This window comes from Bemisia tabaci, chromosome 9, assembly GCF_918797505.1.
Source record: "Bemisia tabaci chromosome 9, PGI_BMITA_v3".
NCBI classification, from domain to species: domain Eukaryota; kingdom Metazoa; phylum Arthropoda; class Insecta; order Hemiptera; family Aleyrodidae; genus Bemisia; species Bemisia tabaci.
The window spans coordinates 9,676,549-9,696,760 of record NC_092801.1 but is presented as its reverse complement, the minus strand read 5'-3'; the positions used below and the strand labels follow the sequence as shown (position 1 = coordinate 9,696,760).

Genomic DNA, 20,212 nt, shown 5'->3' with positions numbered 1-20,212 from the left:
GTCGCAAGTATTTTGACTCGCAAGCTCTAAACACTGTATATAAAATTACGAGTTGAACTCTCTAAAATTTTAGAAGGAAGACAAGTTCCACAAGTTTCTTTGAAAAATGTGGAGAAATGGTGCTGGGTCCACACCATTTCGCGGGGAAATCAAGGCCAAGAAATTCCAAAAATTTTTGAGTCAAAAATAAACTTTTTTAACTCTAATAAGTCTCAGTACAAAACTGAGAGGGGGGGGGACTCTAATTAAAATTTTTGGAACTTCTTGGCTTTGATTTCCCCGCGAAATGGTGTGGACCCAGCACCATTTCTCCACCTTGTTACATACAGTATTCGGGACACTTCTTAGTGTTTTTCTTTTCTCATTTCTTTGAAAATGTGTACTGTATCAAGTGAAATTTTGCAGCGCTTGAATACTCATACGGCATTTTTCCACACGAGGGCAGAGTTTTCCACGATCCCAAGCGAATGGAGCTCGAAGAAGTATTCGGGCCCCTTCTTAGTGTTTTTTTTCTCATTTCTTTGAAAATGTGTACTTTATCGAGTGAAATTTTGCAGCGCTTGAATACTCATACGGCATTTTTCCACATGAGGGCAGAGCATTCCACGAGCCCAAGCGAATGGAGCTCGAAGAAGGAATCGAATCGGGCACCGGGAATGGAGACTAAAATTAGAGGCTGGTGAGTTACGGGGGTGTCAATGATTCAATTATGCCGGTGGGTTGTGCCATGTGCGCCGGAGAACGAAATTAGTTCGCAAATCATTGTGTCTCGCGCTCCTGCTCCTTTTGTGGCGTTCTCGGAACAGATTTGCAGCGCCCGCGGCCTCGCGTCCGCCAGTTCTACCCATTCAACGGAAAATATTGTACGAACGTAGGAGTCAATAGTCAAATCAGACATTTTGTCAAAGGCCAACATTTTGGCAATAGTCAAATGGACGTATTTCTGCCAAACGAAACCAGAGCCAGGTGGGCTAAAGGGGGGAGGGGGGGGGGGGGGGAGAGCCAGTGTTCGAAACTCGCAGGCGCCAACGCGCCCCCTTTACTGCCATAAGGTTCCATGTACGTAATTTCGAAATGTTAAACACGTATTTCTTGCAACAGCAAAAACTGCTCTTAAAAGGTGAGTTTTAAGGCTCCTTTCTGCCATAAGATTCCATATAATTTTGAGACTTTAAATACGCATTTCTTGAAATAGCAAGAACTACTCTCATGCGCCTTGTCCTCCAAGCCTCTCAAATGATTTTCATCGATAAATCCGTATTCCGGTATTGATGTTTATCGATTAAGCTTATTCGATAACATTACAAAGTTGAACTACATTTAGAGACAAGGAACTAAAATATCTGACTCATCCGTAAAAGCACGTATCTGCAAAGGTAAAATAATAGCACATACGTCCTTTCTAAAATGAGGCAGAAATTAATAACAGGCTCCTCATCACAAAATGATGTTCAATGGGCCCTTTGGAGACCGTGATGGAGAGTCAGTGTTCGAAACTCACAGGCGCCAACGCGCCATATGCACCTAAAAAATCGGCCATCGCGCCTAAAAAATGAAGGCTCTGCGCCAATGTGGCCCCTAAAAATTGCCCCCTAAAAATCTGGATTTTCATATTAGGTGATTATTCAAAATTTTGAGCACTTCAAGTGAAAGGTTTTTCTATTCTTCACGATTCCATCATGTGTGCTTTACTCTTCCCCAAGTTACAATTACGAACTAGTTCTGTTACAAAAACGTCTTGCGTCTACTTTTCACTAAATGCGCCGTAATATACAGGCAAAAAGTCAACTTGGCCCCTAAAAAATCTTCAATGGCGCCTAAAATCGGCTTAATGCGCCATAGGGCTCCTAAAACTCAAAGGTGTGTTTCGAACACTGGGGGGGTAGCACAAATGAGAAGGGGGAAACAGGGAAGGAAAATTATATTCCTCAAAAGAGGACTAAGAATGAGGTGAAAAATGAAGAGAAAACCAATCTTGATACCTATTCAAGAAAATTTCAAACAAAATTCAGCAAAATGTATGGGTACTTCCAAGATTTAGTTACACTAGGTGATTTATAAAGCGTTCTTCCTTAGCAAGCGGGAGCGTTGTTCTTATCTGAACTTCATTTTACAGTTAAGAAGCCACAATATTGTCACCCTCCGGCCAAAGTATCACAAGCGCCGTACTTACGGTTTAAAAATTTCCGCCGCCATTTTGTCATGGGAACGGAGTTCCCCATGATATTACAATCGTTCCGTTGCTTTCGCTATGGGATTCCCTATACCTTTGCGACCTGTGAGCGTTTCGCACAGTCTCCGATTTTTGGTTGATTTTCCGATGTATCAAAACCGGTTGTATTTTTTAGCCAATCATGTCTCTACGTCAAGTTGTGTTGATTGCTTAAAATTCGCTTTCAGCGAGTTTTTTTTTTTTCCATCTTGAGATGTCGTGTCTGACTGGTAAATCTGCGCAGAACCACGAAGTTCCGTTTTTAGGCAAATTCTTTTTTTTGAGAGGTTCTGATTGGTTATTTTTCGCCATCAGTTTTCTGTTCGTTGGTGCAAAAGATCGCCTACCTCGGTGTTCTTGAGATGCCGCCATTATCCCACCTCAAATTTGAAAAATAGAAGTAAAGAAATAATTGTTGGCGAAAAGCGTCAGCTGTTTTGTAAAGTTTTGATTCCTCCAGTTTTTCATTCTCAGTTTCAGTTCGGTATGATACCTTGCCCATAAAGGTGATCTAAAGCGTCCTCCGAGTGTTTATTTCTTTCCATACCACCTTTAGCTTTTACCTTTAGCCTTTAGGTTATGGGCCCAGAGCAGTGCAGTTTTTATTCGTGATTTCATTAAGTGTCCAATTAACAATGAGTGGTGACCATAAAACTAAAAGAAATATTAAGCCGTTCGACGGTACCAAATACTCAATTTGGAAGTTGCGATGTGCGAGCGGTCTGGCCGAGTTAAAGTCTTATCCGCCGTAGACTCGTAACCACGGTTACGACTCAGACCGCGTCGGGCGATAACAGTGTTGCAAGTGGTGCAAGTGAAATCTCGGACGATTCGGACCTAAAAGCGATAATCCCCAAGTTAAATTTTGAGGGGGCGTGTTGGCGATAAGCGTCAGCTGTTTTTGTAAAGTTTTGATTCCTCCAGTTTTTTCATTTCTCAGTTTCAGTTCGGTATGATACCTTGCCCATAAAGTTGATCTAAAAGCGTCCTCCGAGTGTTATTTCTTTCCATACCACCTTTAGCTTTTACCTTTAGCCTTTAATAATAACCATCGTACAAGGTGGAAAATTGTTCTGGAGGACTCGTTACGGATAAAGAAGTCAAAATCAGAGCTCGATTGATTGATTTAATTCATGGATACGCAAATATTGCCTTAGCTCAACTGCCGCGATCGGAATGCGTGCTGGATGAACCTCGAGACGCATTAAAACAGTGCGAACCATGGCTCCTACAGCAATACAGCAATGCGCTTCATATCATCCCAAAAGCAGTCAAGGTCTCTTGTGATAAGTCCCGCCCATTGCCCGAGTCTTTTGTATGCTATTTTTACTCTCGCTCACGTGGATCCGTCATAGCCTAGTTGACTAAACCGCCTCGTATTTTTGATTCGGTGCGGGCACCCGGCGATCGGGAGTTCGATACCCGACGATGGGAACTACTTTTTAATGGTTGTATTGAATGTTTTAGACTAATCATCAAAAAATAATTAATAGTAGATGATAAATGTACGAACATTTTCTCGTGAGTTAATATGTTAAACAAAAATACTGGAATATACCTTCTTCATATAATCAGCCACATGTTCCCCCAAATTAATGACGTTATTTTCTTTTTTCAATAAAGTTAATTTGCATTCAACGTTCGTAAGTTAAGCAAAAAGTACCTATTGATACAAATAGAAAGACATGAAAATAGTATGTCTAACATTTCAGTTGTTTTTTTTTTTTTATTTATTTTTTGTTTTTTTGTTTTTTCAATAAAACAAATTGACTGGGACTAGAATCATCGTATCTCTGAAGACAAAAGCTAAGTTTTTTGATACAGAAATACTAATATATTCATCCTTTATATAATCAGGGAGATGTTGACCCAAATATTGATGTATATTTTCTCTGTTCGCCCAAATTAATGATGGTATTTTCTTTTTTCAATAAAATTAATTTACATTCCACGTTCTTAAAGCAATATTTTCTCCAAAATTCAGCAAAAAATAACAATTTATACCTACGCAAAAAGTAAATAAATAAATAAAGCAATGACATGAAAGTAGTATAGGTAGTACACATCTAACATTTCGGTTACATCTATTTGAATGAAAAAAATGGCAACTTAGGAAGCACATAGGTCACTTATCGACGGTGAAACTACCAAACCACGTATCTCGGTTTGCGACGTCGCAGACTTCCTGTCATACTTTATTTTTTAAATGAAAAGCTACTTAACGTCCAGTCTTGAAAATTTCCGTGATTTTTCCTCTTCGTGCGGAGAAAATTCTGTGAAAATTTCAAGGAATGATATTGATTTGGTCTACTTCAAAAAAATAAAATGTGAGCGGAGATTTTTAAACACCGCAAACGAGATACGTGGTTTGGTAGTTTCACCGTCGTTATGATGCGTATTCGGGCATATGCGTAGAGTAAAAATATCATACTTTACGCCGAAAAAACGAAACTGAAAGTTAAATGCGTTAACTTCCAAAAACCATACATAATCCAACGAAAATAAATAATTGGTAAATAACAGCTTTCTTGTATGCAAAGAAAAAAAATTAAAAATGTTAAAAAAGAGATGTCGACACAAAATTACATAGCCCCTTCAATTCTGAAGATACTACAAACGAACTGTACCTTAAAATTTTCATATCCCAGAAGCAAAAGTTCCCATGACGAATATTGCTATCGCTAGCGATTGCAAAAACCAACTTGTTATTTTTTACAGAGGAATCATTGGTTGAATCTGTTTGAAAATTTCACCGAATTTTATCGGCAGCACAAAGAAAATTCAATGAAATTTTCTGGACAGCTTTGTTAAACAATTTATCCGTGAAAAATTAAATGGCGGCGGAAATGTTTTAAACGTCGCATGGCGCTTGTGATACTTTGGCCAGAAGATGACGATATCTGGCTCAGTTTAGAAACAACGTATGTACCGTTCGTCTCCTTAAGCACATAAGTGTTTTTACGGATGAGTCAGGAATTGTAGTGCCCGATTGCAAAATGAAGTCTAGCTCATTGCTTGCCTACTCGCCGACTAAGTTTTATTACTATTTAAATTCAACTGAACATAATGCACGCGTCAGACTCACAAAGGCTCCACGAAGGATTATTCTGCCGTGCTAAGGAAGAACGCCGTACGAACATTTGAGAGTTGCCAAATTTCCTTCGATAAAATGTTTATTTTTGAGGAAAGTTATGAATATTTTTCCTTTAAATTTTCAGAATCCTTAGGTGAAATTGCGAACAAAATTACCTGAAGAATTAGGAGGAAAATTTTCATAAGTTTACCAGGAAATTTGCATTTTATCAAAGGAAATTTGGCAACGCCTGAAGGTTCATACGGCGTTTTTCCTTAGCACGGCAGTATTAAAGGGTCGAAAGGAAAAGGTAAATGAATCCGAACGGGAAATGCAAACGAAGAGCTTGAGGAGATCGAGTTAACACTGTGAAATTTGTTTAATTTTTCACTCCCTCGGCGTCCCCGAAGGAGGACTTTCCACTTCCCGGTGCCGCGAGCGAGGAGCAAGACCGTTTAAGCACGCCGAAAGTTCCCGACACGTTCAAACACACCGCTGAAAACTAAATGAACGTTGCATCGGTTCGTTTGCTCGCGAGGCGCAGGGGAAATCAAGAGGGCGCACCCCGAAAACAAAAGGGTTCGAAATTCGGTCACTGGGGGCGCTGCCAGGTCGTCGTTCTCCGGACGAACGCCCAATGAAAAACTCCGGCTCCAGGAGCCGTAATTACGGGCTATCTATACTAGAAGCCGCACTGAAAAAAAATTCTCGGCGTTTTTACCAAGGTCCGTTGGTACCTTTACCATCTCACTTTTTTGGTAATTTTACCCGGACAGACTGGTAAGCTTACCTAAAAACCGGTATTTTTACTGTTTTTTTCAGGTAAGAATACCACTTTTATTGGTAATCAAAGTCCCGGTAACTTTGCCATTTTATCTCGGTAATTCTACCACAGTCGATAAAAAATATTGGCGTTTTTACCGGGTCCAGTAAAATGACCGAGAAAGTCAATAATGTTACCGAGATTTCTCGGTAAAATTACCAATTACATATATGGTAATTTTACCAAGAAAAAACTGGGATCAAATAGAACCCTGAATTCTTGGTAATTTTACCCTTTTCTTAGTAAATACACCGATATTTTTTTTTCAGTGTAGAAGCTCCGAGACCTTCTAATTTTGCATAACTGGTAACACTTGGTTTCAGTGTTCCACCGGGCCGATTTTACACGTCATGAGGAGCAAAACAGCAGAATAGCAGAGTTACCTGTTGCCACTTTGTTCGGAGGTTCCAAGGCATCACGTAGCGATACTCTCGACTACCCCACCCTCTCTCCAAGTCTGCCATGATACCGGAGACAGTAGTGAGTGCACGCTGGGATGAACCCCGAGATACATAGCAGCATGTGCGAACCATGGCTCACACAGAAATGCACCCACTACTCCGAAAGAAAAGGAAGTGAAATTGGATTGCATTTTGCAAAAATGAATCACTAGCATTGCAATGATGCTAAGATTGTGCAACTTCATCTTTTGCAATAAAATTGCGGAAATCGTGAAAAACTATGAAATTTAGATGGTAATTTTTGTCTTAAATTCACAGTTTTTAGCGAGTAAAATAGAAACTATTAATGGATAATCGGGTTTTTCCTCCGAGACAAAAGAAGTTGCACAATCTGAGCAACATTGCAATGCTAGTTAGTGGTTCCTTTTTGCAAAATGCAATCCAGTTAATAGTAAAAATACAGTAATTAATACTGACCAAACAAATGACCTTAAATATTCAAAGTTTATGCCAAGAATCCGGAAGTACTGAATTTCTCGAGAATGTACTGAAAAAGTACTGTAAAGGTACTTATTTTTGATCAGCCTGTTTTAATGTACACCCTGTGGAGAGTTTGGTCTAGAGGGACGGTAAAGTGCAGGATTATCCTTCGTTAGATAATTAAAGTATAAAAGAAAAAGAAAAAAAAGGCTCATTCTGCGGAGCGGCAACATAGGACTGGGCATGGGCGGAGTCTGTGCGGGAACTGAGAAGTGAACAGGAAACAGGTGGACCGTGAAATATAATCCAGAGGAAAAGCACAACAGCCCCCTCCCCCCCCCCCCCCATAGCCCCACAACCTCTTACGGCGGATAAGTTTTCGACGCGTAGAGGGCGCGGGGTGTGTGGCGTGGCCCATCTTTAACAGCACATTGACTTTCACGCTGTTCGGATCGTCTGGAGGATAGTGCCTGTATAGAAACAGTACGGACACGCCGGTAATTTGAAGGTTAAGTCATGGAGCTTTTACGGCCCTAAAGGGCAGCCAACCTATGAATTCAAATTATCCCGAGTGATTTATCATCACAAATGTATTGAAACGTCGTTTGTAAAGCACGTACTTGACTGGCAATGGAGATGTTGCATGTGTGAGGAATTTGCGATTTGACTATTGATTCTTACGTAAAATTCGCAAGAAACACGATGGTGCCACTGGTTTTCTCTGAAATCAACTCCCAAGTGCAAATCAAGTTGAGGCCAAAATGGAGGGGATATCCCACGCTATCCTGAGAGTCCACGTCTACATCAAGACAAACTCTCCGTGCAAAGATAGGGAGCAAATGCATTGATAGGGCTGCCACTTTATTTGGGGACTCCAAAATTGAAAACACGGCAACCCTGCTAATGTATTTGCTCCCTATCTTTGCATGGAGAGCTTGTCTTGATGTAGATGTGGACTCTCAGGATAGCGTGGGATATCCCCTCCATTTTGGCTTCAACCTGAGAGCTTTTTTTGAGCTTGGGAGTTGATTTCAGAGAAAACCAGTGGCACCATCGTGTTTCTCGCCAAATTTTACATAAGAATTAACAGTCAAATCGCAAATGCCTCACACATGCAGCATCTCCATTGAATGCGCTGTCCTATCTTACATCACGGCGCGAGGATGCGACTATTCGTGCTCGATGGATGTCCGTGTTGCATATGTGAAAAATTGAAGGCGCTCGACTCATTCTCAGCAACTCAGTCTGCATGTATTGTCGTAAGATTGAATGAGCCGTCCTAATTTACATCAGGCCGCGAGGATGCAAATATTTGCGCTTGACAGATGTCCGTGGTGCGTATCAGAAAATGAATATGAAAATATATTTCTTATGAAAAAAATTCAATATTCTTGCAGAATATTCTGCTCACCAAAAAGAAAAATCAAGGAAGTTTACAAGACATTACGTTGATGTTGAAATCCAAAGAAAAAATAAGGATGACAGGAAGTCAGCAACGTCGCAAAAGGAGATATTTGGTTTAGTCATCGACTTACGACTCGTCAAAATCTGTGTCGCATGGTCTGGAAAATGCATAATCAATAATTCACACACGTGCCCTTTTCCTAATCCGTAATTACTGCGTTCGGAGAATTTCTGGAATTTCGGTTCTCTCCGCGACTCCCACAGAACTCGAATTGATTCCTCACCAGAAAAGAAGTCGCGAGCTCAAAGCTCCCTCAAAGTCCCGCCCTCTTAGGAAATAAATTGGAAATCTTAGCCGCCTACACCAATTTTTCCTCTCAAAACGGGCCTCAAACGTCATGAAATCGAATACTTTGGCGCACCAATTTCCCCGTGCGCCTTGCCGTTTATCAATCATCAATGTGTTTTTCTTGGGACCTTCGAGCCGTTATGGGCCGAACATGATTTAAATCGGGCGGATTGAATTTTCTTCGCCTTGCCAAATTTCCCGGAAAATGTCACTTTTTGTCAAACTACCTTCGAGCGCTCTCCACCGCGGTCTCCAAAGGGCCCATTGAGCAACATTTTGTGATGAGGAACTTCTATTAATTTCTGGCTCATTTTAGAAAGGACGTATGTGCCATTAGTTTACATTTGCAGATACGTGCTTTTACGCACTGGAAAAAAAACACATTGGATCTAGAGTCGAGACTCTTGAAAACATTGACAAGAAAAAGGACTCTTGATTCAATCAGATTTAAGCTTAAATCAAAAGGAAATTCGCTCAAATTAAGAGGATTGGTTCTTGGTTTAAGCTTAAATTCTGATTGAATCAAGAGTATTTTTTCTTGTCGATGTTTCTAAGAGTCTGGACTCTAGATCCAATGTATTTTTTTTTCCAGTGCGGATGCATCAGATATTTTAGTTCCTTGTCTCCAAATGTAGTTCAACCTTGTACCGTTATCGAATAAGCCTTATCGATAAACATCAAGACCGGAATACGGATTTATCGATGAAAATCACTTGAGGAGCTTGGAGGACAAGGCGCATAAGAGTAGTTTTTGCTATTTCAAGAAATACGTATTCAAAGTTTCAAAATTATATGGAGCCTTATGGCAGAAAGGAGCTTTAAACTCACCTTTTAAGAGCAGTTTTATCTGTTTCAAGAAATACGCGTTTCACGTTTCGAAATTAGGTACATGGAACCTTATGGCAGAAATGAGGTCTAACTCACTTTTTGATGCTTAAAGTTGGATTTAAGTTGTGAATTTTTCACAGAATATACTTTCAGACTAGTTTTAGTTGAGTTCATGAACTGCTCAATTTTTTCAGAAACTACACATATCGACGGTGAAACTACCAAACCACGTATCTCGGTTTGCGACGTCGCAGACTTCCTGTCATACTTTATTTTTCAAATGATAAACTACTTAACGTCTAGTCTTGAAAATGTCTATGATTTTTCCTCTTTGTGCGGAGAAAATTCTGTGAAAATTTCAAGGAATGATATTGATTTGGTCGACTTCCAAAAAAATAAAATGCGAGCGTAGATTTTTAAACACCGCAAACGAGATACGTGGTTTGGTAGTTTCACCGTCGATTTGCGCCTTGTCCTCCCAGCCACTCATTTGATAACGAGTTCACAATCGACTCGCAGTAAAAAAGCGTGTTAGAAGCTGATGTGAATTATTTACTCCTCCTTTTCCTTGTGAGTAAAGGATGAAACTGCGTTTTTGAGCTAAAATTCTTAGAAGACTGGTAAATTCTACCAATACTTTTCTTCAGTGTGGACTCTAGATATATTACAAAAACTTAAAAGACTATACAACTGAGGAAGAAAAATGAAGAAGGTGAAGAAGGGGAAAACGATAAGAGTAAACGATTGAATAGCCCTAGGAGCAGAGCAAATTTTTGTTTTTCTAAAAAAAGTACAAAAAAAAAAAAAAAAAAAAAAAAAAAAAACATATCTGTTATCTAAATCGCAGTACTACATAAAAAACGTGTAACGCTTTTATAAAAAAAAATCAAAGTTTAGACCTGATCATAATGTATGAAAAATGATAAAAGCTAGGTAAGGTAATTTTTTTATAGACAATTTTTTATTTTTTTATGTAACGCTTGCATATGACAGTGTTAAAAGTGAACATTTTTATGTGACTATTATATAAAAAAAAGGTCATCATTTTCGTGAGCTTTTCGCGAATTAGAAGTTTTTTTAGTATATTTGCGGAAAGCTCACGAAAATTATGACTTTTTTTATACAATGGTTACATAAAAATGTTCACTTTTAACACTTTCGTATGTTTGCGTTATACCAAAAAAATTAACATTCGTACATTATCTTTATCTTTTCCTTCTATGGTTCTGCTATTAGGGAATGCGAATGTGTGGAGGAGTGGATAAAGAAGAATTTAAAAAAGAAACGAGGGGAAAAGAAGAACACGAGGTTTCAACCCTTTCATCAATTCATCCCGCACTTTCGTCGACTTCGCAACGGCGACTCCCTCAACCTAAGGACCCGCCTCGGTTGGCACAGGTTCAAATTCCCCGTCCCATCTCCGCGTCCCGACTTGGGAACGACTCAAATTCCTCGATGAAACAACCCCCGGCCCCCCTCCCCCGGAGTCAATCCAGTTCGTTTACATGATAATTTCCCGCCCTCTTTTATTTCCTTGTTTCCCTTAGCTCAGACGCGGATTAACCCTCGTCGCTACCCACTCCGTCCCGCAAACGAAGAACCGCGCAAACGCCGATGAAAACCCTATCCACATACGTGGTTCTTACCTAATAAAGTATCACCGCTCTTTCATTATCGTCCCGCGGGATTTCGTCGCGTTGTCGACAAAAGCGCGTAACCCCATCCGCGGAACCGGCGGAGTTGTACGGTTGACGGTGGTGCACTTGCGGGGTTTTGTCGAAGAGACGACGGATTGTCCCTTTCGTACTTAATAAGACATTCTGTCCCGGCGAACTGGATTCAGACGATACTCCTGTGAATATTAAATAAGGATTCTGAGTCTGAGAATGCTCCGACCTGATCCGATGCTTTTCTAATGGAGTTTTCATTGTATCGAGATGATACTAGTGATGCATTTTGGTCAGCGTCTTGGATCCCTAGAGTTTTACTCAAGTGCGATATTAGGATTGGACTACAAACGTGACGTAATCTGTAAAAAGTTATCCGTATCTTTCGGGAGCAAAAGGAGCTCTTATTTGTGTCAGGAATTTGCAATTTAAGCACCCAAGTAGCATGGGGTTCTATTTTCTGTCTAGCACTAATTTAGAGATTGTCTATTTTCTAGACAGAAAAATGAAATAGAAAGAAAATGGAAAGAAAATAGATGTATCAAATAGAGGTAAGAAAATTATTAAAGAACTTCTATTTTCTGTCTATGTTCCGGACACTATATACAAGAAAAACAGACAATATTGTTGTCTACATACTGTGTTTTTCCTATCTGTTTTCTGAATTTTAAATTTCTAAGAGATAGTTAAAGAAAATATCCAATTTTTCTCTATTTTCCATCGGGTTTTTGAATATTTTTCCTTGATGTAATAGCCCTATCAATTTTCTAGACGGAAAATACATCCACTTTTTAGACAGGAAATAGACATATTTTCTTTGGTAAATAGTGACAGTCCCTTTAAATTTTCTGTCTATTTTCCATAAAGCTCGCTACTTTTTCTTTATTTTCTAAATTTTTTTCATTAATTTTTTTTTTCATAAAATATTTTCATTTTGCTACTTGCGTACACGGAAAAAGAAGTATCACAATCTCAACTATACTCCTAGCTTATTATAGAGCCAATCACTAGAGTAGTTTCACTAGCTAGAGGTATGCTTGAGTCAACCGACGGTGTTTGGATCAACCATACCTCTGGCTGGTGCAGTTACTCTTATAATTGGCGCCAAAATCAGCTAGAAGTATTGTTGAGAGTGTGATACTTTTTTCAGTGTACTGATTCCTACGTGCATGCGAGAACCACGATGGTGCCACTAGTTTACTCTGAAACGAACTCAAAATTTCAAAGAAAGCTCTCAAAGTTGAGACCGTAATGGAGGGAATATCGGGAATATCCTACGCTATCCTGAGAGCCCACCTCTCTATTACGTCAAATGCTTCATGAAAAGATAGGAAGTAAATACAGTAACTGGGTTGTCACTTCGTTGGGAGACTCCGAAACTGAAAACACGGCAGCCTCACTAATGTATTTGCAACCTATCTTTGCATGGACGTTTTGACAATATACATGGGTGGACGTTCAGGATAGCATGAGATACTCCCTCCATTATACAACCTCCATTTTGAAAGCTTTTTTAAGCTTTGGGATTCGTTTAAGAGAAAACCACAGGCTTCATCGTGTTTCTCGCGAAATTTTACGCAAGAGGAAGTACTTAAATTGCGCATTCCCCACACATGCAAGAGCTTTATTGCCCAGCAGAACCAAAAGGGAAAAGAGTCAAAATTGGCAATTTTGAGTTCTCAGCGGGAAACGACCTAAATATAACGTAAACAATAATCTGAAAATTGAACCTGAAACCTGGAAATTCTTAAATTAAGATTAAATTCGCTAAAAATTTAAAAACTCGATCTTACCTCACCTAATTATTTGTCGGGACGACGTTTTTTTTAAATTTTTAGCGATTTTATTCTAAATTTAAGTGTACTTTCCATGTTCTTTAGCCTTATTTTCATAATTATTAATTAAGAATCCTTGTCTTGGAACTCCAAAACCTCATGTGTTCCTCAATTCTTGAGCCTTTGGTGTCAACTTTGCTTTAAGATCACATGTGAGGCATGTGTATTAATAATATTTAAGGTGGACAAAAAGCTAGTTTTTCATTCCTCAATTGAAACTGTTTCAGGTTGCCGAATAGTGATCTAACAAGAAAGATGACCTCAATCAACTGCACGTAATCAACTGCTGCGAAGGTATGTGAACACCTTCATAACTGATAATAATTTTCAAAGACTTTACAGGAGATTCAAACCTCGCATAATGGACCCAATTTCAAATTTTTAAAAGGAAATATGCTTTCATTTGGTTGACAATTTTATAGAAAATGAAAATAAATATTTACTTATTACTGTGCTATTCACAAGACCACCCGAAGTATCTTTTTGTCGAAATCATGACCGAAATTCAACTGAAGTTTAGTGCTAAATCAATACCTCAGCAACTAATGAGTCGAATGAATTACAAAAATTTGTTGAAAACTGTAAAATTTATTTCAAGGGCGAAATCAAAATCATTTTGACCACTTTAAATGGCTTCTGGTCTTCCATATGTATTTTTTTAAAAAAAATCTCAATATTATGGAAATGTCCCTACGCATTGAATGTCTTAAAGACAAATTCTGAGTTGCGCGAGCATACGAGGACGAGATAAGATTTGCAGACGCAAGAAGCCCCTTCAATTTTTGTGATACTGTACCGTGACAGCAGAGGCCGAATAGTTACATACCTAGCGCCTTGAGTCTTGTAAATGATAATGTAATATTGTGTAGGATTCGCTGAGTCTTATGAGTTCGTAACGTAATAGATTCTTGAATTTAGGCTCAATTTTAGTTCCTTTTTTGTGACAACTTTTGGAATTTTTCTATATTTGTTGGTGAATTTTTGCGATCGAATACGATACGTTCTCATATCTTAATTGACGGCTGTTCAATTAACAAACATATTTTAAGGTTGTCAATACTGCCGTGATAAAGAAAACCATCGTAAGAACATTCGGACATTGCCAAATTTTCTCCAAAAAAAATATCAATTGTTGAAGACGGTTTTTTTTCCTCGTAATTTTCAGACACTCTAGATCAAAATTCGAACAAAATTCTCTACAAAATCGAAAGAAAAATACATAGGGTGTTCAAAAAGTTTTGCACACTTCCAGGTTTTGAGTGTACGAAAGCAGCAATTGATTTGCAGTTTGTATGTACTTAAAGTAGACGTAATTACCAATAAAACAAGATCAAGAACAGCTCTCTAGCTTATAAAAAAGACAGAGATGCAGGGTTTTGAAAATGACATGTACCGTAACCGCCTCCAGATTTTTTAGCTACAAATATGCTTGTAGTTTCTTTTTCCTCTTTTTTTCCGGTGTTGTTTTTTTTCGCATTTGTAATTTTGGCGCTTACGTGTTTTGGAAAATAATCGGTTCAATTTTGGACTTTATGTTATTCCGTCTAAGTTTACCATCCACGGAAAGCCCTTTTGGATGTCGTAGAACCCATCTGCAAGACGAGTTTCGAGGAAAAGCGTGACCACCAGAGCACCACGACAGATTATAAATTTCTCTCTCTTTCTTTTTATTTTAAAAAAAAAAAAATATATCTTCATAGATAAGTACTTAACGTTTAATTACGTCAAAATCGACAACAGCCCTGCTCTCTGCCGTGCCAAGGAAGAACGCCGTATGAACCTTCAGCCGTTGCCAAATTTAATTCGACAAAACACAATTTTTCGGGAAAATTCGCAAGTATTTTTGCTTCGATTTCCCAGATAATTTCGTTCGCTCGATAATCTAAAACATCCGAAAATCTAAAGGAAAAATACTCATAACTTTTTCAAAAATAAATATTTGCCAAGGAGAAATTCGGCAACATTCGAATGCTCATACGGCGTTTTTCCTTAGCACGGCAGCACTGGAGCGGAGCAATTAAATGAGAGAGAATAACAGGACGGCCGGTTTCCAATCGGTCCCTCTCGACCGAGGGGCGTAACCGCAAAACGGGATACTTCCGAACACCAGTGTAACTCCACGCTTTTCGAAGCTCACGTAAAATCGAGTTACGTCTTTTCAGCCACAGAGCAACGCTATTTCCGGAAAAGCGGGACTCTGATTCGGACGTACTAATGCTGAAAGGAACTATGTTGTACGCAAACCCAATATGCACATAGTTCCTTTTAGCATAAATACATCCATTCGTTCTGTCCTCTTCCTCTTATTGACTTAATTCGAAAGAAAATCCGGCCGTCGACGTTGTGGACACCCGCCATGGTTGCCGTGCTTAGTTAGAAATCCGAATTTAAAACGGGAAACAGGGCCTTTATCTGCATGCGCCGGCAACCGTGCGGGGTAAATACCGCCTCCGCAGTATGCGGTATCGAAGCTTGATTTCCTCGGCAAACACCGTCCCCGGTTGTGTGATTGGACAGTTCGTCGTTTCCCGCACGAAGGAACGTAACTCAATTCCGAGGTTGCAATATTGACTCAAACAATTCAATTTTTTACAAGATATAGCTGTAAAATTGCTGTCCAAAACCTCTCTGATTTTTGCATGAGATCCGAAGAAAAATTACTGAAAATTTCAGTTAGAAATTCCCAAAGTTTTCCTGGTGAAAGAGCAATTTGCGAGGAGAAATTTGGCAACATTGGAATGTAGTTACGCTCCTTCGTGAAGGGAACGACGAGTTGGACCACGCTTCGCGATGAGGAACTACCAGTTCTGGCCCGTTTTTAAAAGCACTTATCCGCGTGAGGAAACTAATGGCACGAACGCTGTTTCTGAAATGAGAGAGGAACTGTAGTTACTTCTTGCAGAACGTAGTCCAGTTTATACAGGATGAGGGCCGTTTTCTTCCGGAGGAGGAGGGAGGGCGGTTGGAAATCTGGAAAAATACTCGGCTGAAGTAAATTGGACCGCGTTAAACAGAAAGGAACCAAGCCACATCAGCTATTGCCAAATTTAATCGGGCAATTTAATTTTTCACACGAAAACGGTTTGTGTGAATTTTAGTGAGAATTTCAGTGAATTTTTTCCTAGTTTCTGTCATTTTTGTCAATTTTCCATCCCCCTTCTTTCTTACTCCTCTCTCTGCTCCTTTCTTCTTTCCTCGTCATGTTTTCAACCTCTTCTTTTGCTACTTTTTTTCCTCTCTAATTTCTCTCCTCTCCTGCTAATCCTCTTTTTGTAAATATAAATTGTGTTTACGGAGTTTCATCCTCCTAGTGTGGAATTTGAAACATAAATGTGACGCGCGCTTGCATGTGTTGCTGAGAGCGCAATGAAACCGAACGCCTTCAATTATTCGTGTATGCAACGAGGACATCCGCAAAACACGAATAGTTGCATCAAGGCGCTTTAACATCCGGTGACTCCATGCATTTCTAACCGAAAATTTCACCGAATATGTTTCTGAACTCATGCGACGATCAGACAAGTTTTGGACAAAAATCGCACGGGTACATACTTGTAATAAATTGAATTTTTTTCAGTTAATTTTACAACCTTGGAATGGAGTTACGTTCTTTTATCCGGGAGACGACGGAATTAATCGCTTCCTCAGCGCAACGAGCTGTATTTTCCTGAAAGTGCATCGAGAAATAAACGACGAGGAAACAGGATTCTCTTACCGTAATGAAGATTTTTTCAGCGCAGTCTCGAAATTGTCGTCAATGCCTTCTAAGGTTGCCAGATTGTACGATGAAATGTGAATATTTCACATGGGTTTGAATAAGGAAATGCGCTGTTTTTTCAGCACTATCTGGCAACGATTATGCCTTACGAGCGTCGCCCATTCGTCAGCGAACTCCCGTCTCGTAAGAGCCAGGTGGCGTCGAGCGACCTTCAATACATCTTCTGCGATCTATTCCGACCGCGTTGTCTTCCCGTTCAACATTCTTCGCTCTGTCATAGATCGTTGTCAACAAAGGAATCTGATACCTTTTGAGTTTCAAATGTATGCAACCGATATCACTGATAGTCCAGCGCCTGGTAGGGTCTACCTGGAATTTTGGGTACACAGGAGCGAGTATTTTTTGGCCTTACTTTATGTTTTGTTGGAGTCGCTTGAAATCCGAATCTTGAAAGTTTCCGGTACGCGTATCCTGTGTGAGCCATTTTCCGCTATTTTGAAAATAATGGCCTAAAAGGCCTTTTGTGTTCGCGGTTTTTTTGATATAGCGGTACGGATGAGGAAAAGTCCCGGATTTAGCTAATGTTTGAATAGCTGACAAAATTTGGAAGAAAATGGTATATGAATATGCTAGGTTTGCTCAAAAATTGAGGAACCTCGGATTCGGAACTTTGGAACGCTTCGGAACTTGGCTGACCGCGGCGAGCGGATCAGCGCGTTAACGGGTGCGCCGCGAAAACGTGAATAGGCGCGATGTTCACGATGCTGTATCTTCCTCATTTTTAAGCAAACCTAACATATGTATACACCATTTTCTTCCAATTATGTCAGCTATTCAAAACATTAGCTAAATCCGGGACTTTTCCTCATCCGTAGCCGCTATATCAAAAAAACCGCAAAAAAGGCCTTTTTAGGCATTTTTTCAAAATAGCGGAAAATGCTCACCAGATACGCGTGCGGAAACTTCAGATTCGGATTCAGCGACCCAAAAACATAAAGTAAGCCAAAAAAATCGCTGTGTACCCAAAATTCCAAGTAGCCTCATTTTTAGCTACCCAGGCGCCTGGACTATGAGTGTTGCTGAAGCATAGCGAAGTAAGAATCGCCTTCAATTTTTTCTGTATGCAACTAAGACATCCGCTGGACACGAATAGTTGTATGAGGCGTTATAGCATATCGGTTCGGATGCGTAGCGTATCACGCGTACGGAGCATGGCAGTCAATGTGAATTCTTAAAATTAACGCGTTCCCTTCTATTTTTTAATTTTTTAGGTAAATCTGTAGCACACAAAATATCTACAGCTAACTGAGAAGATTTATAAACGTGAAAAATTGCGCGAACATCATGGCGTAGTACACCTGAGACATCTTCAATTTCCTCTTCAAACTCACAAATTCCTAGGGAAAATGCAATTTGCGTGTGGAATTTTCGGCAACGATTTAATCGCAGTTCCGTTTTTTTGTCTGGAAATCGACAAAAAACTCGAGAAAAGTACATAAACTCTACACTTCAGCGTTGCAATCTCCACTTCAGTGTTTCAAGTTTTAACAGGAATGTAACTGTGTAATATAAGTCATAATTTGTTCTATTTTCGCGCGAAATAGGAAGTAAAATCATTAATTTTTTTAATCAGGAGCGTCTTTAAATTCCCTGACAAAAAATCTTCGTGTGAATGTAGATTTCGCGACGTTGAATTGCAGTTACGTTTTTTTCGTCTGGAAATTGACGAATATTCGAGGGAAAAGAACATAACTCTATTTCAACATAGCAAAATCCACTTCAACTTTCAATTTTTAACAGAAATATGACTGCGTAATATAAGTCTAAATTTCAGCTAATTTTCGCGCATACTCGGAAGTTAAATCATTTATTTTTCAATCAGGAACGCCCTTAAATTCTCTAATAAAAATTTAACGTGCAAGTGTACTGCCGTGCTAAGGAAAGAACGCCGTATGAACCTTCAGGCGTTACCACATTTCCCCTGCTAAAACACGACTTTCCCAGTAAACTATGAGTATTTTCCTCCAATTTTTCAGGTAATTTTGGTTCGCAATATTACCCGCAGTCTGAATATAGAAAAGTATTCATAACTTTTTTTAAAAATAAGCGTTTTATCGAAGGAGATTTGGCAACTTTCGAATGTTCATACGGCGTTTTTCCTTAGCACGGCAGTGTAAGATCCGCAACGTTGAGATACAGTTACGCTCTTTCTACCTCAAAGACGACACGATGCCCATTCGCGGGGCAATCTCCACTCCGGGTGATTCCGGGCACTGTTCAAACAAAGCGCGAGCTCTCGCACCCGTGAGGGCCTAACCGCATTTTGTGATGACCCCTACTGTCCGTATGAACCCGTGCTTTCCAGGGCTCACGCGAGAGGGGAGATACGTCCTTACGACGTCGCCACCCCGCCTGAAGCCCCGCCGCGGGTAATTAATTCCGTCCTCATTACACGCTACCATCAATTTACCTGCCAAATTACCCCCCTCACACCCATCCCTCCCCGCTCCCCACCCCCCCACCCCGTTGCCCGTGCGACACTTTGTCGCTCCGAACACGAATTGGATTTCACGCGTCTTGAGCTTACGCCTCCGCCGTCACGCTGCTTTGCGTTGCCGATTTTTGGGAGTCTCGAAAGATTTTGCGATAGTTTTATGTATTTTTAGTTTTATACAGTTTTAAATTTTTTTTCTTCTTCCTCTCTATGATTACAATACTTCCTCCTTCCGCAAGGGGGCTAAGAAAGTAAAAAAAAACAAGCAGTTCCAACACCAAAGCGTTGGAGGGCGCTTCTTTAACACTGCGAGTTTAGTTCACTAGGCCCTCTGCCAGGCAGTGCTGATGTCACCGATAACTACAGTTGAGGATCCTTATTTATTCACTCTTGTTAGAAGCAAAACATTTCACGAAAATTTTTACAAATACCTAAGAAGAACAAAATCCAAATTTTACTGCGTGTACCAGAATGGCGTCATTACCAACAAGACAAAATGTTATGTAATATACTACATTTTACATCCGGAGACCCGAACGGCTGGAAAGACCAGATGCGCCCAAAAGGATATATAATACTATGATAATACTTTCCTAATCCACAAGGAGGGTAAGAAAGTGGAAAAAACGAAAGAGGAGACAGAAAAACGAATGAAAGATGAAGAAACAGAAAAAGTACATACAAACGCAGGAGTTGCTAAAAAGAATGAAGCGGGAGGGTGGACAGAAGAAAAATAAGAAAAGAGAGAAGAGAAGTAAGGGACTCTGAAAACTTTTGCGATTAAGCTCCTCCGTTTTCGGTGATTTACTAATCTGTGTCACTAATGCAAAATCCCACGAAAAACATGCTGCAGCTGATTTTGTCTAATCGAGTCCTAGATTCGTAAAAAACTTGCAAAGAGCAGATTGTGGCGGTGATGCAAGATGTG

The 20,212-nt window shown here is 39.7% G+C and overlaps 1 protein-coding gene across 2 annotated transcripts in view; it reads left to right on the top strand.

Annotated features, from left to right (window-relative positions):
* Oamb (Octopamine receptor in mushroom bodies) overlaps nucleotides 1–20,212 on the top strand; it is a 249,085-nt gene that overhangs the window by 136,174 nt on the left and 92,699 nt on the right. For both annotated transcript variants that reach the window (XM_072304002.1, XM_072304001.1), the window contains exon 4: nucleotides 13,300–13,366. The gene's annotated coding sequence lies outside the window, so the exon portion shown is untranslated. The remainder of the gene's footprint in view (nucleotides 1–13,299; nucleotides 13,367–20,212) is intronic.